Source organism: Eschrichtius robustus, chromosome 6 (assembly GCF_028021215.1).
Source record: "Eschrichtius robustus isolate mEscRob2 chromosome 6, mEscRob2.pri, whole genome shotgun sequence".
NCBI classification, from domain to species: Eukaryota; Metazoa; Chordata; class Mammalia; order Artiodactyla; family Eschrichtiidae; genus Eschrichtius; species Eschrichtius robustus.
In genome coordinates, this window is record NC_090829.1 from 8202777 (window position 1) to 8221674 (window position 18898).

At 41.0% G+C, this 18898-nt stretch overlaps 1 protein-coding gene and 1 pseudogene across 1 annotated transcript in view; both read right to left on the reverse strand.

The window, feature by feature from the left end:
- The window catches only part of KCNH8 (potassium voltage-gated channel subfamily H member 8), a 392473-nt gene that overhangs the window by 292227 nt on the left and 81348 nt on the right, over positions 1 to 18898 (reverse strand). The gene's annotated exons all lie outside the window — the stretch shown is intronic.
- LOC137766099 (farnesyl pyrophosphate synthase pseudogene) lies at positions 9358 to 10539 on the reverse strand (annotated as a pseudogene).

Genomic DNA, 18898 nt, shown 5'->3' on the forward strand with positions numbered 1-18898 from the left:
CTCAGGTCAAAGATCCATACTTTTGAGATCCCTCTCGATGTGGATCGCCACAGCTGGGGTGTGGTTTTTTCCTTGGTGAGACCTTGTCTCTGCCTCTCCTACCTGTCTTGATGCTGTCTTCTTTTGTTGTGGAGGCTCTGTTTTCAGGTCCCTTTTCAAGAGAGTTATCCCATATGTCTTTGTAGATTTGTTTTATCCTTCGGAGGAGGTGCATTCAGGATCTTCCTATCCTGCCATTTTGAACCTTCCTCCCTCTCTTATCTTACATTTTTAATAGTAAATTCAATAACCTTTCTTTTTTACCTTTTTTTAAATTGAAGTATAATTTGTTTACAGTGTTGTGTTATTTTCAGGGGTACAACAAATTGATTCAGTTACATATACATACATACATTATACACACACACACACACACACACACTATATATATATATATATATATATATATATATATATATATATATATATATATATTCTTTTTTGGCTTCTTTTTCATTATAGATTATTACAAGATATTGAATCTAGCTCCCTGTGCTAATATGGAATGTCCTTGTTGTTTACCTACTTTATATGTAGTAGTGTGTACCCATTAATCCCAAACTCCTAATTTATCCTACCCCCACCTCTATCAGCTTCGGTAACCATAAGTTTGTCTCCTATGTCTGTGAGTCTATTTCTGTTTTGTAAATAAGTTCATTTGTATCGTTTTTTTTAGATTCCACATATAAGTGATATCATATAGTATTTGTCTGACTTCACTTAATATGATAATCTCTAGGTCCGTCCATGTTGCTACAAAAGGCATTATTTCATTCTTTTTTATGACTAATATTCCATTGTGTATATATACCACATCTTCTTTATCCATTCATCTGTTGATGGACATTTAGGCTGCTTCCATGTCTTGGCTATTGTAAATAGTGCTGCTATGAACATTGGGGTGCATATATCTTTTCGAATTACAGTTTTCTCTGGATATATGCTTAGAAGTGTGACCCCTGGATGATATCATAACTCTATTTTTAGTTTTTTAAGGAATCTCCATGTTGTTCTCCACAGTGGCTGCACCAATTTACTTTCCCACCAACAAGTATAGGAGGGTTCCCTTTTTTTCCACACCCTCTCCAGCATTTATTATTTGTAGACCTTTTGACGATGGCCATTCTGATTGATGTGAGGTGATACCTCATTGTAGTTTTGATTTGCATTTCTCTAATAATTAGAGATATTGAGCATCTTTTCATATGATTGTTGGCCATCTGTATGTCTTTGGAATAATCGTTATATTAGGAGGCAAGAATTCATTTATTTCATTCAAAGAGCTAAATTATAACTAAACATGAGGACCTACAAAAACAGTATATGTATTTTGTAAAATATTTACCCAGCAATGAATCCCATAATTTTTACTAGGTATAATTAGCAAATGCTGCTGGTGACTCTTCTGCTACAAACTGTCCACCTACAAAAAGTCCTTCACTTACTATGGTCTCCTGAAATTGGCACCCACTCAGGGTGCTGACGGTAATGATAATATTAAATCAAAACTGTTTTCAGTACTATCAAGAGTTAACAGAGCCAGGCAGAGATGACAGCCACTTATGATTCCAGTTTGGTTTTTACATGGAGAAAGAAGATCAATGCATGAGGTGTAAGGAGATAAATAGCATTTGTAATGAGAACATCAGAAAATGGCCCGGTGCTGCTGATAGCATGGAACTATCTAGGTTGAACAATAGAAAATTGCCATTTTGTAGGTGAAACACTGGCAATACATCAAAATAGGCTGTTACTCGTGCTTTCTGGATTTGGAATGAGCAGGACTGGTATTTTCTGAAATAGTCAAAAACTAATTCTAGGAGACCTGTAGGTAACTAAACACGTATGACCCGTGCCAATTGAGACTTGGATGTGTTCCTTTCATATCGTATCTCTCAAATATTTAATACAACCCTCACACTCACCCTTTACCCAGGGCTGCCATCCAGAGTTGTGCATTTGCACACTTCACAAAGGATAACAACCAAAGGGCTGGTAGGGGGCTGGTGACCAGGCTTATGCCCTAAGATGCTACTTAGTACCCCCCAGGAGGTCCCTTTTTCAAACTGATCTGCCCAACATGTGTTCCTTTTTCTAATTTTCACAAAAGCGCCTCAGAGGCTATTGTAGATCATCTCTAAATTCTATGCAAGCCTGGAAATTGAAGCATAAGATGAACTGGGAGGTCAATGGTGAGGTAGGCCTTCATAGCATGTGCAGATGGTAATTCTTCTCTGTTAGATGGGACATTTGGTTTCCTTATAGCTCAAATCTTTCTATATCAAAAATCCCTCTGCTGAAATTGTTAAGAGACTTTCAGTTCTAGAGTCTGAGTGAAGAATATGGTTGGGGAAATAAAACCAAGAGTCAGATTATCTTCTTGGCAACCAAACAGAGATAACATATTCCAGTTACATTAGGACATTTGCAATCTATTGATTGAAGTTAATAAATCTGTGGGGTGTGTTTTGTTTGCTGATCATGCGAGAGGCTCCCGTTTGACCATGTATTTTTCTTTAAAAAACAAAACAAAAAATTTTGTAGCACTAATTCTTCCCAACGATTCTCTTGCTAAAAACAATTTCCAACTGAGATACAGCACCAAACATCTCAAATGTATAATTCAAAGATTTTAAAAGCAATTCAGCATAGTGACCTCTGACTTGATCTAAGTATTGTGTATTCACTGTGGGTGTCAGGTCTCAACTCATTGCAATTAATTTGATGTACTGATTTAATATCTCGGGCAATGTTGTATTTACCTGGCAAGGGCACCGTGGAAGATGATTCTGGGAGAAAAGGAATGTTTGCGAATGAAGATGAGATCCTTTGATGAAACAAGAGCCTAGAGTAAGTAGCCTTCAACAGAATCAGACCCCAAACACCCATTATCTTAAGGCACAATCTCCCAAATTAGAGCTAATAATGATTCAGCATTGTATTGTTGGTTACTTTCATTCTGTAAAAGAATACCCTGGGGTAGAAAGGAAGCCAAGCAATAGATCTGCTCTTGTAGGTTGGTCCATTAAGAGAGGGTTATTTAAACTAGAACCAAATTACAAAGAACCATTTCACAATGATCTACGCTACCAGAAGTTCTGGAGAAAAGATGTCATCTTTCTTTTCTAATATATAAATGTACTATTACTTTTAAAATGATCTGTTCTGATCATACACATAATAAAGTACTAAATAAAATGTAATATGTAAAAAAGGTAATTTATATAAAGACAACCAGATCATTTTCTATCATCTTTCTTATTCATTCAAAAGAAGTTGTAGATCGTCTACAGCTTCCCAAGCATTATGTATAAGAGAAATATACTGAATAAAACACAATCCCTGCCCTCAAATTATGTATCATCTAATGGGGAACATGTATAAACAGAAAGAAAAATGCAATATATTTCGATCAGTGTCATCATAAAAGTACATGTGCATATTTTATATTGAAATATAATCAATAAAAAAATAGGATCCCTCATTTTCAGTTAGTACAAGTTTTCCCCATGGTAGTAAATATATATTTTGAGCATCATGTTACTGACTGCAAACTAGTTCATGCTTTGGATATGTTTTAGTTTGTTAAACATTTTCTTACACTTGTGTGATCAGATTATTTAAAAATTTTCACTCCTTAACTAACACAGTAATGGACATCTTTCACATGTGTCCTAAGGCAAATTTCTAGAAGTTAAAAGTTTGGGTTCAAAGGTTAAGAACATTTCTAAAACTCCTGGCACATTATTGCAAAATTGCTTTCCAAAGAACAAAAGCACTGTGCCAAATTACATGTCCACAGGAGATAAGCCTTTTAAAAGATATAAACACAAGTACACACTAGTACATATTCATATTGACCTTGATTTCATCAAAGTCTGAAATTTTTCTAAGTGCAAACAATCTCTTTATTCTTAGGAATAAGTGAATAGATGCTTATATTACATAAAGACTCAGAGACGATCATTGGTTTTATCTGATTATATCTATTTCAAAATTAAAACATTTTTTAAAGCAAAAGAAGGGACAACTTTTGGTATCTGTAACCAATGACATATTATGCATTTTGCTGTCACCTTTTATAACAACCATCTAAAACCATGTAGCTGATCCGTCTTCTCTCATTATCAAGTCTGGTATCTGTGCTACCTGGTTCTAAGTAACGTGAAATAGTCCACTGTTTATTTAGACTTCATTAATCTTCTGTTTTTAGCCTTTGCAAATATAAAATTGTGATAATCACCAATCACAAGTGAAAATTAGTCATATACATGGAAATCAAGAAAGTTCTCTCTCCGATTTCTATAAAAAACTGGGAATAAAATTCACTGAAACTCTCAAGTTATTAAAACACATTCTTTTGCATCAACATTTTCAACTATTTTTTATGTGTGTTAAGTACAAATTAATGGCAATATTATTTACTTCAACTTCTTTCCTACTTTTGAACAACTAATAACAGACAGAAGCAACAGAATCAAACAAAGACCAACATTTAGAAAGAGAATCGATTGTCCCACTAGATGAGGTAATTCTAGACTAGTTTACAACCTGAAATGATAAGTGCCATGGAATTTCTTTTATAAGAAGACACCAAATTTGGAGTTGAAAGATCTGGTTTGGCTTTGTCACTTACTAGCTGCATGACATACAGCAGTTACTTTACCTCTAAGCCTTAGTGCCCTTAACCATGAAATGGTGTAGGAATAAAATCAGTTATTGCCCATAAAAGTGGATAACACACAGTAGGTATTTTGAATATCAGTCTTTTTCATTGGTAGGCTAGTTCCTTTATCCTTTCTCATAGGCCTTATTAGCCAAAGCAGTAAGTATGGGGCTTTATTTATAACTTTCCAGCTAATGTTTTACTTTTTATCTATTTTGGAAAATAACATGATGAATACAAATGAATACAAATAAGCTAAATATATTGGTGATGTAAAACATGAATAAACCTCCATTTTATTTGTCAATGGGGACAAATTTTTTCTAATGAGTCACAGAGCTAGCAATGGTGTGAGGAAAACATTTATCCTATTTTCCTAAATACAATATAGAATCTATTTTATGGTTTCTTCAAGCTGCTTTAAAAATTTCACATCTGTACCACTCTCCTACAAAGGGTCCCAGATGTTTTTTTGTTTTTTTTAAACTCTCACATGGTGCAAAATAATCTAGAAATTCTAATCGTACTCCATATGAGCCTAACATGATCAAGTAGAAAAGTATAGCCTAAAGGTTAAGAATGTAGATTTTAGAGTAGGGATCAGCAAACTTTTTCTGTAAAAGGCCTGAGTCTAAGTATTTCAGGCTTTGAGGGTCATCTAGTCTCACTAACACTCAACTCTGTCATAGCATGGAAGAAGTCATAGAAAATATATAAACAAGTATTGTCATGAAGTATTCTTTTCATTCTTTTGAACCATTTAAAAATGCAACCACTATTCTCTAACTCACCTGTTGTTCGAAAACAGAAGGTGAGCCAGACAGGCCTGCGGGCCAGTTTCCAGACCCCTGCACCAGAGTCACACTGTTTGAACTCAAATTCTGGCTTTTCCCTTTGTGGCTGTGTCATCCTGAGCAAATTAGTCTCCTCCCTCCACTCAAGGGTCTAAGTTGGAAGGATAACTGCATTCATGTGACTTTTAGGGGGTCTGAAAGAGGAATGCATGAAAGTGCACAGCATTATGCACGGGGGGCTGCCCCACATGGCAGCTCCCCTCCCATTCAAGCATCTTTATTTTCATAGGCATCATGTACCCTGGAAACACAAGATCCTTGAATCCTGACAGACTTGCACCCAAATCCTGACGCCTAATTGTTAACTGTGTTTCAGCTCACTAAGGTGTCACAAGGAGGCTGCAAGTTACCTGCACTTCAGGATTGATGCGAGAACCTGGTTCTCAGACTACATGCTGAACGTTTCACTGAGTCTCTGGCATAAACAAGATGTTTTAAAAGTTTTGGTTACTGTTATTTTATGCTAAACTCTTTTTCCTAATCTCCATAGGGTGTAGGTAGTTGATATACTTTCTATGTCTGTACCACTTATAACATGTGTCTGCCTCTGTGTGTATCTCCTGTCAAGCTCTGTACTGAAAACAAAGCACTCATATTCAAACACAGCCCAAGGTTATTGTTGGGAATTCTTGAGTTCTCATGTATACGTGGTTCCTAATCTGGACAACAGATCACTTCTAGGAGCCAAAGTTCTCAATAAGGAAAAGTATCATGCATTACCATCTTACTCTCCATCCCCTCCACTTCACTGTGATATCAGAAGAGAATAAAACACTGGCCCGTTTGGGGGTACAGATCAGTAATACTACAGAGAATAGAAGCTTTGCCTGGGTTGGGAAGAAATGAGTAAAAGGAAGAATCAAGGACAAGAGAGGCTAAGGAAGAAACACAGAGGGAGGGAGATGTTCTGTCTGGTTTTTGAGATTAGCAGGAAAACCAGATTGCGGCACCCAAAGGGTGATGTTGGCTCCGAAGGGGGATGATGATACTTCCCATATTATGCCTGAAAGTAAGCAACAAATTCCAGCTGGTGATTTGAAGGAGTCACTGGATCTAATCCAGGCAAAAGGAGCCCAGTGAAGAATCCAGGCGAAGACTTGGAAGCACAGCTGTGAAAAGACCCGAAGTCTTGTGGTCTAGTGGAAGTTCAGGGATGAGAAAATGGGGCACTGTGGATGTTCAGACTGTACATAAACTGCAGATCGCATGCGTGCTGGTGGTGTTTCCTGTTATTGAAAATCTTTAGGGAACATTTTAAGATGAGTACTGCATTTGCAGAGCAATGAAAAACTGCAGGGGGCGCTATTCAGACCCCTGTCTTGTAGTCTCACGTGAATGGCACCTGCTAAGAGCTTTGCTGAGCACAGCCTGGAAGGCCTGAGCATTAGCAAGTTAACAGCTGCCTTTCCTGCAGAGTGAACTGTCGTGTGTGTGTGTGTGTGTGTGTGTGTGTGTGTGTGTGTGTGTGTGTGTGTGTTTGTGTTTGTGTGATGTTGGAGCAGAAACCTTAATGCTAAATAAAGCTTGATGCCTCCCAAACGTAACTCAGTTTCTTGGTGCCAAGGCCTTATCAAGACAAGGATTATACAAACTATATCTTCTTTTGAGGGTCTTGGTCTCCACAAAATACCAAGCACACCCTTGTAACAGTTGAGGCAAAAAGTCTCTGGGTATTCCAACTACTACTGATCAAAACACACACACACACACATTTACACACACACACAAATATATAATTATACCAAATATATGCAGACATTTTATAAAATAAATACAGTAGGTGCTACCTTTCCCAAAGCCATCCAGCCAACACTGCTGGTAGTTGAAGCACTGCTCAGTACAATCCGTATGCCCAATATGAAGGCTGTAAGCATTTTTCAAGTTATGCCTTTACAAGATAGTATTTAGTATTTACACTACTGGAATATCTGAGACTGGAGGAAGCTTTATATGGTCAAGAAGAATTTCAAATCAAAAGGGTTATTTCAAAGTATATATTTGCCATTCCTGACAATGTGGTTTACTCAAAGTATCACTTTTCATAGGCACTGAATTCATAATAAACATCTGTGAATATACAAACAATACGCCTCACTTTAAATCACTGGCATGTACATACACCCAACCTACAACAATAGCACAAATACTTTATGGGAGAAAATAACATAAGTATCTTAAAGGTAGACATACAATTTTGTGCTAACTTTAGTTCCATGTCATGGACATAAATACTGTCTGAATCTGTCACCTATGAATGCAGGAGCCCAAGAAACAAAAGGACTTCCAGACTAGATGGGAATGCCTATTCTAGAGGATAATGATTACAAGGAACTTTCAAGTCCACATCAATAAAACACACCACCTTCCAAAAGCCACGCAGCAAGCCAATGATTTTGGAAGCAGAATCTTACACATGAAGGGCAAGTTATTACATATAGTGAATATACACACCACATTCAGGAATCAGGAAGAAAGCTATCATTCTTAGAAGCCCTTAGGAGGAAAACAGATGTCAAAAACAATGACAACTAGGCCAATCTACTACATGTTCAAGAAGCAGTACCTATGAAGACTTTGCCCTTGAATAGCCTACTATAGCGTGATGGGATAAAAAGATGTCTAGGCTGGGAGCCAGCAGACAAGTCTATGGCCCCACTATGCTACTGATATACTATGGGACCTCTGGTAAGTCACTTAACCTCTCTGTGTCTCAGTTTCCTTATCTGTAAAACAATGGATTGGATTTTTATGGACCCTTCCTGCTCTAACGTTCTGTAACTCTCTTTTATCTCCTCAAATCTTCTTTCACATTAGCATTTGATTTCAAGAGCTAAGAATAAAGTCCAAACACGTATATTAGCATTAAATTCTCCATATTCTGACTACAGCCTTTGTCTTCATCCTTATCTTGGTCTATTCCTGAAACCACATCAATATCCCATTCGGATCCTCTTTTTCTCTCACTCTTCTGTTTTTCTTCCCTCAACTTCAGCTGAACCGTCTTTTACTCCATTCTATCATTTTCCAAAGCCACCTCTGGGTTACATTTCTATATATCCGTCATCACTATAAGCTATAAGCCCCTCGAGGTCAGGGGCTGGACCTTATGCAGGGTTTGTGCAGTAACCAGCAACACTTTGCCCAAAATATATCCCTGAGAGTGAGTGGTGATTCTAGTCTTGGTAAAACAACAAAAGGTCTGGTTTTACTTTAATCAGTGATATATTTTGTTAAAAATCAAAACCAAATGAGCCTTAAGAAAACTCAGTTTCTCTCACCCTTGTTGGAATGAATGCCTTTGAAAAGGAGTGAGAATTAAATGACATTTCAGATCATTATAAATGGTTTATTTATCTTTAAACACAGACTAGCCAGGATTCACAATTTTCAAAGCAAGCAAGGTTCAGGTAAACAAAATAAATGTTACCAGACTAATTAGCCACAGACTGCAAAGCAACTTTTAATGAATTACGTTGTCAAGTGATTAAAACACCTAATGGCTGGAATAAGGTTAAATATTTTCTAAGGTGGAACGTATAATGTACTCACCATTGAAATGTGTCAGAATTTGCCTTTATTCAATGTCGAAGAAAAACTGATCTCCTGTTTGAGTTAGACTACTCTATTTCCCATGTAAAAAAGCTTTACTTTGAAACTACCAAGAGAATAACCACTCCATGCCTATTAGTCTTAACAGAAATCTTGGCTCTGTCTTTTAAGACTGTTACACCTTCTCCTACAGAGAAGCACAAATCAATAGAAGATGTATCACCGTAGGTCTTTCTTTTCTTTTACAGGTTAGACAATAATTGTTTGAGAGCCTCCCCTCCCCACCCTCAAGTCTCTAGGTGACTTTTTCTGCTTGTAGATCTTGTGTGCCGGCCCCAGGATGGTGGCTGGGGACAGGGGCACAGCAAACTGCTCCATGAGACCCGTAAGGTAGCTGTAACTGTCCTCCTTATACTGTGTGAACACAGCCAGCAGATTCATCTCCTCGTCTGGCGCCTTCACCCGGGGCCACCTTCTCGGCCTCCTTCTGCCCACGGCTCTCCTGCAGGATCTGGCACTGTTCCGGAGAGGCCCGCTGCAAACACTGAACCACCAGCCAGCTGCACCTGTTGTCCTGGATGTCAGTGCCGACCTTGCCCATCACACTGGGGTCCCCAAAGAGATCAAGGTAATCATCCTAAATCCGAAAGAACTCTCCCATCTCCAGCAGGATCTTCTTGGCATTGACATGCTCCTTCTCCCCATCAATGCCCACCACACACATGGCAGCAGCTATAGGAAGAGAGAAGGAGTAGAAAGCTGTCTTGTATTTGACAATAGATCTGTACCTTTTTTCAGTGAATCTGCCAAGATCCACACTGCCCTGGGGGGGGCTGTGATGAGGTCCAGGGTCTGTCCGATCTCAGTCTGATAAGGACTCTGTAGGAAGAGCTCGATCAGGTTCAGGTAGTAGGGCTGCTCCCAGCAGCAGAGCTTCAGCAGGCGGTAGATATATGCTTCCAGGAGGAAACCATCATGAATGGCAGCCAAACCTATGCCTGGCTTCTGATACCAGCAGATCTGCCCCCGTCGGGCGAAGAATGCATCCATGAGGCCGTCTGACACCAGGAAGAAGGCTTGGAACAGTTCCACGCACCAGCCCTCAGCCATGGCCCACCGGAGACTATCAGCATCTTGCTTCCTGGGCTCCGACAGCTCCCAGAATGCTATCAGCACCATCAAACCCCGACGGTACTTGCCTCGGATGGCATAGTACTCCAGGACCTCCTTGAGTCGGGCAATAGCATCTCCTGTCTCTGGGCGCCCAGTGTCCTCCTCAGTCAGCACCTTGACAATCTGGGATAAGTGCTGGATGAAATCCTGCCTTTCTTGGGCATAAACGTCTAATTTCTGGTCTCCATCTATTCTGAGGGAGGAGTAAAATACTCTGTTCCTGGATGCCGGTTGCTGATTGTCACTGTAGGTCCTCATCTGCCTTTGTTACGTCCTCTGTGCATCACCAAATACGATTTATGTGATCTCAGAGAACTTCCTTTACATCTTCCCCATCCCTAACTCTGCATACCTTTTTAGCTCAGAAAGATATTAAAGATTAAAATATTTGATATGAAACTAGAAAGTGAAATAGCAGTACAACCTTTAAAAAGGCAGACATTTTTTTTTTTTTAATTTCCCAAACAAATAGAAGAAAATGGCAAGTAAATGGTGAGCTTTCCAGGAATTGGGCTAGAAGTTTGAGGTTTCAGAGTCCTAAATGGTCAAGTAAGGAGGCACAGATGACCAGTTATAAAGTGGTTCACCATAGCAATGTGAGTTAGTACTGAATGGCTGACACAAACATTTGCTCTTAGCAGTCAACTTTGAGACCTCAAATGAAAAGTAATACAATGGCATCCAATCCCAAAGAAGCACATTTAACTTACAAAATATACAAACTCAGCATGAATGTAGAGAAAGTAAACAAATAAGCAAACAATTTAAAAGAGAGGAAAAAGGTAACTTGACCATTCAGTTGGAATGGTGTCAAGATAAGCTTTTGGAAGGGCTGGGGGAGGGACAGATTGGGAGTTTGGCATTGACATGTACACACTGCTATATTTAAAATGGATAACTGACAAGGACCTACTATACAGCACAGGGAACTCTGCTCAATATTCTGTAATAACCTAAATGGGAAAAGTACTTGAAAAAGAATAGATACATGTATATGTAAGAAGTAAGATAAGCTTTTTAAAAAAATATCTTGTGGCCCCAAACATAAGGCAACTATTTCATCCGAGGCTCAATTCAAGAGTCAGTTACCTGTTCAATGCTGGGGAAAATCTGACTGTGTTAGTAAAAAACAGTGTGCAGTAGACTTACTTCATAGGGGATAGTGGTAGGAAGTTTTGACCACATGCAAATTTAATCTTAGCACAGAATTGCTGAATAATGGATGACGGTTTTTAATGTCCTATGTTTGGAATGTCCCCTTCGTTAACTCTCACCCGAGTGTCAAGCAATTATTCAGTGGAATCTTGAGGGCTCCAGGGGTGTCTTCATCTCCCCCAACATCTATGAAACACAGACTGCTAATAACTCTTCTTCTCCCTTATGGCTCTGACCCATTTAAGATGCAGATAGAGATAAAGACCATGGACTATTTGTGCCAGAACCAGAAACAGAATTGGAGATGTGGCCCCAAAACTTTGTATCATAAAATGAGGAAACTGAGACCCAAAGAAGTTCAGGGATTTGGTCCAGGTTGACACTTGCATGGGGAGTCACTTGGGAAATCTCAGGACAGCAAATGCAGGTTTTTTTTCATTTCCCAGATGGGCTTCATCCTAAAAAGTGAGCTGGAACAAATTGGATGCTAGTGATCTCACTGCAGATTTATCTGTGGTCAAAGCAGCAGTCTCAAAGGTTCCAAAGGCTCTACAACTATCTTATAACTGAGCTGGAAAGTTCTTCTGATACACTTACTGTTATCAAAGCTTAGTATATCTATTTTTCTTGGAATGCAGTTTATTTAAAGGGAGAGCTGGTATTGTTTGTCGCATCATAGGGGCTTTTACAAGGCATTACAGATGTTCTCTGAAACCTTTACCGCAGTTATGTTGATGACTGGAAATGCCAAAAAAATTACCCTCCATACACAAACACACACGCACTAATTCTAATTAGTCAATTCTAGTTCAAGTGGAAGTGATGAAACATTTCACCACCATCTTTTTTTCCCAGGAAACTAGAATATATTTTGGCTACATAAAACACTTATTTTTATTTAAGCATCTATTATTATAGAATAAAGGCATTCTGCAAAAATGGCATTTAGCAATTCTCTCATATCTGAAAATAATTAGAAAAACCCATTTCTAAAATATCATTTTATATCATTTCATATCATTTCTTTTTTTTTTCACACACACACACACTGTATTTTATTTTTACAAGAGATAGACTGACACCAATCATTGTACATGGATGACCACAACAAAAGCAACAATGATTGCAGTTACCAAACACGAAACACACTCATACTATGTCATAATATTGACATTCAGTCCAGTAATCCTCCACTGTAACAGTTCCTTTACTTTGCAGTGAAAATTGATTTGTATATTCTTTGCCTCTGAGTCCTTGTGGGATTTTTTTTTTTTTAATTCAGACAGAAAGTCACAAAAATTATACTCATCCTCATCAGTTCACTCAGTCCCATGTAATTAATTTTTTTTTTCATCTTGATCTTTTGTTAGCACTTTTATGAGTGCTATCATATCATTTCATATCATTTCTAATATAATTAGAAAAAACCATTTTCTCCTGTAGAAACGTAATTTTCTATGTAGATGAACATAGCCTCATTTGGAAGGCAGACAGATAAGAACTCTGAGGAATTCATTGAAGCATTGAGGCTATGAAGATCTACTCAAGTTGCCTGGCTACATCTGTCCTATAATAACGGGATGCTAGCGTTAGTTTTTCTTTTAATACTTAGAGACTTGGTAAGTACTAATTATTTAATATCTACATATTTTTTAGAAGTTGCAGTCCGTGTAGACATTACTAATATTAGCTGGAAAATGAGATTAAACTTTATTTGAGAATTTTATGCATTAGACCCCAGAAGACTTGTCAAGATGTAACAAAGAGAATGGAGAAGATGGAGGCAGGGATGATCCAGGTTTTGGAAGTCCTAAAGCTTTTTAAAACCAAGAGGAATTTTGTAAGAAAAAATATAAATACATTAGGAGTAAAGATGAAGATTTATTTAGGCTGAGAATCATCACAAAAATGACAAACTGTAGCGCTTCCCTGGTGGCGCAGTGGTTGAGAGTCTGCCTGCCAATGCAGGGGACACGGGTTCGAGCTCTGTCTGGGAGGATCCCACATGCTGCGGAACAACTGGGCCCGTGAGCCACAACTACTGAGCCTGAGCTCTAGAGCCTGTGCTCCGCAACAAGAGAGGCCGCGATAGTGAGAGGCCCGCGCACCGCGATGAAGAGTGGCCCCCGCTCTCCGCAACTGGAGAAAGCCCTCGCACAGAAACGAAGACCCAACACAGCCATAAATAAATAAATAAATAAATAATTTTTTAAAAAATGACAAACTGTAAAAAGTTGACAAACACAAACGTCATAAAATCCAGAATAATAACAATGGCTGACATACCCTCTGTGATACTTTTCACGGACACTTGGCTATCTCAGTCTGTTTCAATCCTCCTTTCTCCTCCCCGGAGAGAGAAACTAGAGAAAGCCCGTGCGCAGCAGCGAAGACCCAACACAGCCAAAAATAAATAAATAAAATAAATAAATTTATTTTAAAAAGGAGGCACTACTTCCTTTCAGATGGATTCCTGGGGGCAGCACCAACAGGGCAGAGGTGCAGAGGAGACATTGTGCAGGAAACATATGACAGGGTTTATCACCTGTGGACTGAGGGATCTGGTGTGTGGCCTCGGTCAATGTCAACTTCCTGATACCCCTGCTGTCTTATGGTCAGTCGTGGATAATGTTGCCAGCCAGGAATGAGTGTGGCGGAAGAAAACTCAATGGCCTCTGTGTAGCCAGGCCTTCCCTTTGAAGTCTCATCCGTTTTGGGTACGTTGCTGAGACAGTTCACCTCCTGGGCCTCGTGATGTCAGAAACACCCTTCCACGCTTTCCTACAAACCACCAATCTTCCTCCTGGCTAAAGCACTGCTTAATGTGATATGTCAGCCTTTACTTTTGAAGGCCATTCATGAGTTCCAGGGAGAAACTAAACCAAAATGGTCCAGGCATGGTCCCTGCCCACCGTGCTAAGCCAGGAAGCTGGGTGGTGATGCAGCTCGGAGGCTGGACTTCAGCTGGGGCTTAAGAAACAGCTCTCGGGCATCCTGTATGTGCCAGCATCTATGCTGGCACCACAAGGAAAACCAGCAATGCGTACGACACCCTTGCCCTCATTACACTCCACATTCTATGAGGACAGAGGCTCATAAAAATACACAATATTTATGAGGGCAAAGGATGAGAACAAATAGAAAATTTTAATATAAAATGATGGATTTTAAGACCAAGAAATGCACAGGGAGTTGCCTAGCTCCATGGTCCTGCTGGGAATCGCTCCTGACACGGGCTACCAGGGGCCCATGAGAGAGAGGCCTTGATTATTAAGAAAACTGGATGTGACATCTGTGGGCCTTTGAAACCTATCCACTCTAGTGAAGCCAGAGGAGGGTCTCCCAGAGCACTTTGTGGTCACTTTTGGAGCTTGCTACCTTTTTATGCTAGGAGGAAAATCACAGCAAGTCAGGACGCCTGAGTTCTCAGGCTGACCATTGGTTTTTTCCATGAGCCTTGGTGATGGCTCTTCCAATAGCTAAATGACGGTGGAAACAAGTCAAATGAGGCCTCTCAGTGTCTCAGCAGAAGGGATCCGGTTTCATCTTGTATGTGGAAAATGCTCTGAGCTCCAGGCAGGGAGGGACGGCAAGGTCCCTCCACCCGCGCCCTGCCGCCCCCAGGAATTGCAATTCATCATGAACGTGACATCTGGCTAAAGGTCCCAGGTGTAGGGCACTAGAGGAAAGCTATGTCATGGTGTTCAAGAAAATAGTTTAAGATATGTTATGCCCTCCTCCCACCTGCCTTACTCCAATGTATGAAAGGCATGCACCTCTATGACTAAACCAACTGATAAAGAAAAATGAGAAAGCTATACACATTTTTTCCAGCTGCTGTTATGCTCCAACTACTGCTGTTCTAGGTGTATGGAACAAATCAGAGAAGGAAACAGACAAAGAGCCCCTTGTTGGGCTTACATTCCAGTGTCAGCGTTGGGGGAGGACAAACAACAAAACTAGTAAATAAGCAAATTACCAAGTATGTTAGAAGGTGGTGAGTACTGCAGAAAAACAATAAATCAGGGAGATTGGGGGGCAGGGTGGGGAAGAGGGGAGATGATATGATTGTAAAGGGTATGATCAGGGGAGGGAGGCATTACTGAGAAAAGTATATTTGAAGGCAGACTTGAGAAGGGGGCAGTTCGTGAGCCCTGTGGACAGTTGGGGTGCAAGGATGTTCCAGGCAGAGGGAACAGACAGTGCAAAGGCCTTAGGGCAGAGACACACCCAAGTATTCACAGGACAGCAACAAGGGCAGCATGATGCCTCACAGGGGGCAAGGGAGAGCACAGTAGTGCTGTGGCTTGAATTGTGTCTCACCAAAATGCATATGCTGAAGTCCTAACTCCCAGTACTTCATAACGTGGCCTTTCTGGGAACCAGAGCCACTGCGGATGTAACTAATTAAGATGAGGTTGGGGGCTTCCCTGGTGGCGCAGTGGTTGAGAATCTGCCTGCCGATGCAGGCGACACGGGTTCAAGCCCTGGTCTGGGAAGACCCCACATGCCGCGGAGCAACTGGGCCCGTGAGCCACAACTACTGAGCCTGCGCGTCTGGAGCCTGTGCTCCACAACAAGAGAGGCCACGATAGTGAGAGGCCCACGCACCGCGATGAAGAGTGGCCCCCGCTCGCCGCAACTAGAGAAAGCCCGCGCACAGAAACGAAGACCCAACACAGCCAAATAAATAAATAAATTTATTTTTTAAAAAACGGATGAGGTCATACTGGAGTACGATGGGCCCCTCACCCACTAGGACTGGCGTCCTTATAAAAAAAGGAGAAATTTGGACACACAGACAGATATGCACACAGTGAGGCTGCCAGGTGAAGACCTGCATGATGCTGGCACATGTCAAGGTCCCAACAGAGTCTAGGAGACAGGACTGGAACAGATCCTTCCCTGATGACTTCAAAGGGAACACAGTCCTGCTGACACCTTGATCTCAGACTTCTAGCCTCCAAAACTGTGACACAATACATGCCTGTGGTTTAAGCCACTCAGCTTGTGGTACTGGGTTCTGGAAGTTCTAGCAAAGTAATAGGCGATTAGGCCAGAGCGAGAGTAAAGGGGCAGATGATAAAAGGTCTTAATGCAAGGACACTGGAGGTGAAGTCATTATAGCATCTTGAGCAGAGGAGTGAAATGATCTGCCCAAAGGCTGAGTTCCAGAGCACTGCAGTTTGATGAAGTCTCAGAGAAGAGGAGCTGAGAAGGAGCCACTAGTGACGTAAAAGGAAAACCAGGAGAATGTGCAGCAGGGAAAGCCCATGGTACTCTTCTATCTAAAAACATAGTCGGACGGTACGGCACAAGCAGCTCACTGTGGGTGGATCGGGGACAGTCACTGAAGAAGGACGGCAAACAGGTCCATCAACTTCCTCCACGGCATACGCCAGCCAGCGAAGCATAAAAAAATCTTTTAAGTCCATGGGCTTCCCCATGGTTAGTGGAATTTGACTTTTTTTTTTCTAAATTTGACATTTATTTATCAGAGGAAAAAAAAGAAGATAAATGGTAAAATCCTGGTTTCGGTGTGTAGGTCTTCTATTTGTGCTGAGTAAAACTATTATGAATCACTAAACAGGGCTCTTGAAGGTGAATCAGAAACGCCAAGGGTCTCAGAATCTAGTTTAGAGATTCATTCAGAAAACAGCTAATTCACTCAACTCCAGTGGCTCCTAATACACATGGCACAGATTCTTAAAAGGGAGTCCTTAACCTCACTTTGCAGCAACTCTGCTTCCCTAACTCCCCATCTGTACGGCCTCATGCAAAGGGGAGATTGCTGGTTAAAGTCACAGCCCTAAACTGAATACATAAGGTGACTGAATGTCAACCCAGAAATCCCATCCTGACAGACACACAGAGCAACTTAAACACTCCCAGCTCCTGCCATTCAGAAGTCCCCATAGCCCTAACAGACCACACTGGCCTAACCTGCTCCCTGCAAGCATTGACGCTGAAGCCAATCAGAATCCTAGCTGGGCAGCTCACTACCTAAGGATCTCGAACTTGCTTGAACTTGAATGGCCTTGGGCTTCGATGTACGTAACCGTAAAACAGGGATGACAACAGAACCGACTTCAGAGTATTGTAATAAGGATTCACCGAGTTAATATTCGTACTGAACCTAGAACATGCCTGGCACTCAGTAAAAATTATATGGGAATCTGTTAAATCCATAAACAAACAAGTATGTATTTTTCCCGGAAGAAGATTTTGATGAACAAACCAAAAAATAAAAAGGGCTAGAAAAGAAAAGTCTTCATATAGTAAAGAGAAACTTTTCAAGGTTTTAAAATATTTGCCTCCAGAAAACAATGTGTGTATCAATCACAACGACTCCTGGCTACACGTGTGCACTCACCTGTGCACAAAATCCTCACCTACTTTAAAAGTTTGGGGCTTCCCTGGTGGCGCAGTGGTTGAGAATCTGCCTGCCAATGCAGGGGACACGGGTTCGAGCCCTGGTCTGGGAAGATCCCACGTGCCGCGGAGCAACTAGGCCCGTGAGCCACAACTACTGAGCCTGCGCGTCTGGAGCCTGTGCTCCGCAACAAGAGAGGCCGCGACAGTGAGAGGCCCGCGCACCGCGATGAAGAGTGGCCCCCGCTCGCCGCAACTAGAGGAAGCCCTCGCACAGAAACGAAGACCCAACACAACCAAAAATAAATAAATAAACAAGCCTACACCTTTAAAAAAAAAAAAAAAAGTTTGGACTTGACAGATTTTTATAAACTGTAGAAACGGAAGGTGAAATTTCTCAAGCCACATTATCTAAACAAACTGAAATAGAACACTTTGCAACAAAAGCAGATGAGTTCCCTCAACATGAATTAGCAGTGATGATAAGTGTACACAAGCCAAATGATTAGCCTTTTCAGGCGACAGTGCTGGGACCACAGGAATCCCTCACCCAGTCCTCACGGCAACCTCAGGAGGTGTGGCCTGCTGTCACTCTCTATTTAAACCTGAAGATCCGACCTCAGAGATGTTAAGTGTCTTCTCTACCCTCACACAGCTATGCGTGGTGGAAAAGCAGAGCTGGAGCTCTTTACCACACTGCCTTGCTCACCCCAAAGCCTTCCTTCAGCCTCTGCTCAAGCTGCCCTGCAACTTTGGCTCCTCCTCCCCTTCCTGGGCTCCCCACACCTGGCCTGCTGCCCGCTGCTGCCATCCCCGGGGCCAAGCGGAGAAATCAATCCTGCTGAGATAACGGTTTCCTTGAGAACAGCGCTCTGACTGCTGGGGAAACTGCAGAGAACACAAAAGGGGTTCCTGTTGTATCTGGGGCTTTGTACTTCCTGGACGGACAAGCATTTCTATTCCACTGGGGAAAAAGAGGTTCTACACAAGGGCACATCCATGAAGGTGGCAGGTAAACTAACACACTTTACTGGTCTGGGGAATTATGATGATTGTTAAAAATTTTGAGGCTGTCAGTGGCAATTACTCA